Source organism: Eumetopias jubatus, unplaced genomic scaffold (genome assembly GCF_037043125.1).
Source record: "Eumetopias jubatus isolate StellerSeaLion01/CBP00866 unplaced genomic scaffold, mEumJub1_p1.0 scaffold_1, whole genome shotgun sequence".
Classification (NCBI taxonomy): domain Eukaryota; kingdom Metazoa; phylum Chordata; class Mammalia; order Carnivora; family Otariidae; genus Eumetopias; species Eumetopias jubatus.
Genome location: NW_028274807.1, coordinates 29,583,136 through 29,587,249, shown reverse-complemented (window position 1 = coordinate 29,587,249; position 4,114 = coordinate 29,583,136).

Sequence of the window (4,114 nt, the reverse complement as noted above, 5' to 3'; positions counted from 1 at the left end):
CTATAATAGGAAGAAAGAGGTTAAAAGTCACTGAAGTCTCAATATCAAGCTCTCAGATTTGAAACTCATAAAACTTATAGTTCTAATTTGATGATTAACAGGACAGTTCTGAACAAAAACCAGTAGGTGGCAGTAGGCTGTTATAAAGACATCAGGAAGCCTAAGAAATAAATTATACATTACCAATATTACATATGCACATAGAGAATTTAATGAATAAATTAGTCTATTATTTTTAATTCAGATGTGACATCTCCTGGATGCATTACACTATAGCTTGGTTTCGTGGCAGTAATTGATACATTCCTAAACACTGCAAACACACAATATTTTGCTAAGATGGCAACAATTATTCTAAACCCCATCTCAGTAACACCTAATCATAATCAACAAATTTAGAGATGGTTCAATATGAGTAAAGAATTAACTTTAAGAGTATCTAAGGGGCGCCTGGGTGGCTCAGTCAGTTAAGCAACCAACTCTTGATTTCGGCTCAGGTCATGATCTCATGGGTGGTGAGATCAAGCCCTATCTGGGGCTCCACACTCAGCGGGGAGTCCGCTTGAGATTTTCTCCCCTGCCCCCTGCCCACTGCCCCTCCCCCACCTTCACCCATTCTCTCTCTCTCTCTCTCAGTAAATGAATAAATAACTTTAAAGAAAAAAGAGTATCTAATTCATCCAGTTGGAAAACAAATCTTAAGGAGGCAATATTCTTTAATGGAAACTGTGTGAGACCAGTTCATGTAAAGACAGGAGTTTTAGATGTGGTTTCTCTACTTACCACCAGCCATTGACCATCGTTGTACATTCATTTCCTCATCCATACAATGGTTATCACAGAACTTTCCCAACATAGCCCAAACTCTATATACAGAAAATAAAATGTTGTTTGTGAAAGTAACTGTAAAACACCATGCAAATATAAGATTATTTTTCTCTATGTAGAAGCCAAAGGAAAGAGAGTTTTAAGAAGAGAATTTGTCCAAAGGCATCCAGTGTTTCAGTGGAATTAAATAAAATAAAGCCTGAGGAGAAAAGTCACTAGATTTGGTATTTTTAGAGTTGCTTGAGACTGTATTTGAATACAACGGTAAATATATTTTGACCTAGATGAAGAAGTTTGCCTTCTCATTGCCTCTATCATATGGTGTAGCAGTTATGCACACAGTCTCCAAAGTCAGACTGGCTGAGTTTATAACTCACTTCCCAGCTGAGTGAGCTTGGATAAGTCATTTAAGTCTCTGTGCCTCAGCTTGTTCATCTCTATGATGGGAGCAGTAACAGTAGCTGCTTCAACTTGAATAAATCCCTGTCAGCTTCCCTCCTCAATAAAATGGGATAACATCTACTCATTTTATTGTGAACTTCAAATGAGAGAATGAACATGAAAGTACGCAGATATAATGTGGTAGCTTTTCCACTGACTGATATTTGAATTTGATTTTTGATTATTTACATTACATATTATGTCTTCTAATATTGAATACATATCCAAGCATACTTGCAGCCACACAGAGGCGACATCAAACTGGATGATTCTCAAATACCATATCCAAGAATAGCCTTTAATAGCATCACATTTTCCCCCTATGATAGCAAACAAGGAATGAACCATACATGAAACATAGCTAGTCCCTTGGCATTTTCCCCATTTCTCAAACAACAAGAAATTGTCCTATTATCCTTCTACTGTAAGTCAGTCAAAAATCATTACAAAGAGTTAAAAATTCTGTTATTGTCCTACCATCTTTTCTAAAATGTGAATGCTGTTCGTTTTCCTGAAATGCTTAGGATTTGTTTGGATCATCTTGCATTTTCTCATTCAATTTATATTTTGAAATGGATTTTCAAGTTTAAGGTATTATTTAAGGACATGGAAGAAAGTTTATCTGTCTATATGAGGGTAAGTATGCCCTGACTCAAAAGTCTTTAGCAGCCCCATTAAAATAACAATGAGTGTGGCATGGAAACTGTGGAAAAGAGATAAGTTTTTATTTGTCTGGATACTCAAAAGCTATATACGCAACTGTAAACTTAAGACATATATTTTTAAATGTGTATATTTTATTTTGAATTATGTACAATCTATCTATATAAATACATATGTTCTTACTGTGAATTAATGTACAAATACGTACTTTCAAACAGACAGATTATTTTGTTTTTATTTTTGTGGAATTGCTTTGTGGCAAGGAATAAATATGATTGATTCTGAGTCATCCAACAGGAGCATGTAGAAAAGTAAGGTAGGACAGATTTTTGTGAGCAGTCTTACACATTTGCCTTTTCCAACTCCAGATTAAAAAATCTTGTCCCTACAAACAGGGTCCACTTAGTCCGCTTAATCTAGTGATATAGCACTATCTCAAGAGATCTTTTCATTCAGGATTTTCTGAAAATGGGAAAGAATAATGATTAAGCTTGTAACTTGAAATAAAATTCTGTCTACTAGAACTTTAAGTTATACATAAATTTACTCAATAACTAAAATTACTATACAGTGGGGCTTTTAAATAAACTTTCCCTTCCTCCTTATGGAAGCAGGTAGTGATAACCCTTGTTAATTATGGACAAAGGAATTCCCTGGTGATTCTGTGTTCTTTCCTTGGTTTCTGCAGATACTCTGCTCCACACTTCTTCCTTATTGGGGGTTAGCTGGACTCACAGAGATGCCTTCTGATCTGCTCCTATGGGTAGTATGATTTACCTCCATATAGGAAGGTCTGAGATCGTTTTGTCTTTCTAAGCAATGAGTAGGTAACTCCATTTCTGGAGTTCAGATCTCAGGAGTTCATGGTTGTTGTACAGCTAAGTCTCTCTCTCTTTGCCAGCTATCCAGCGATCTCTAGCTGCCTAACTTATTCTATTTCTCAACTGGTTCTGAACTCAGGCAAAGAAAAAGACTGCCATTTATTAAGCTCCATAAAATTCCAACAATGAAAAAACGCAAGCATATTGTTTAGAGATACATAAATATGTAGTAAAAATATAAAGATATGCCTGGAAATAACGTACTCCAACCTCAGGTAACACCCCGACCTCAATACTGTTCATGATGTTGCATTTCTTAAGCTGGATATCAGGCATACAAGTGTTTGTTCATTCATTCTTGGAAGTATTTCTGCAGTTTTCTTTATCTAAGCTGAGCATTCTCACTCTATTCTCTTTCCTCTGTTGCTGGCAGTTCTCTGTCAATCTGGGATGAAAGAAGGGTTTATACACAAGTTTTGGCAAGAAAGAGAATAGTTTCTTTTTTGATGTACACATTGAAAAATGGATTTTGCATTGTTCAGTACTGTGAAATATCCCCCATTAAAGGAGGCATAATGCTGTTAACTGTGTAACCTTTCAATTACGGATATGAGAGTTGGGGTTTACCCAAAAGCTAGATCTCTTGCTTTTCCCCTTAACCTAACAAGTGTATCAATATATCACATAGAATCAGGGTTATCATTGTTTCAGGAAATTTGGAAGGTGTTCTAAGGTAAGGTATCAGCACTTTCGTGGTCCTTGAAAAGATTAATCTCTTTAAATCATTCCCATAGCACAGATTCAAATAGCAGCCAAATGTAATAAGCTAATTATGGGTAAGATTCAAGTGTCATTCCTTATTAAATCAACGCTATAAAAACCCTTCCTAAGTTTCCTAATCAGTAGACATGAACAATTAACATCTAATTAGTCATCCATCACCCTTGCTAAAAATGTTTTTAAAAATTAAAAGAGATTTCTCTCATAAAGATTTCACTGAAAATGTGTAATAGTGTCCTTTTCCACTTACATATTCATCATTTGCTATCTAGCAGCCTACTTGCTAAGATGATTATTTTAAACATGAAATCTATTAATTGGATATTTCAAGAATATTCAAAAATCCCATCATTTTATGGCTCTAAATGACTTTATTGATAATTAGTTTAACCAACTGACTTTACAAAGAAGGACACTGAGACTAATGGGGGTTTCACTTGTTGATAAAGCCACAGTTGCATATAAGGCCAGATCTCACGGCAATGTCCTATCTTTCCTTTATAGCTTAAAAAACAAAACGAAACAAACAAATTAATGCTTTCAACTTACTTCATAAGATCACCAAGTTCCTGTTATTATTT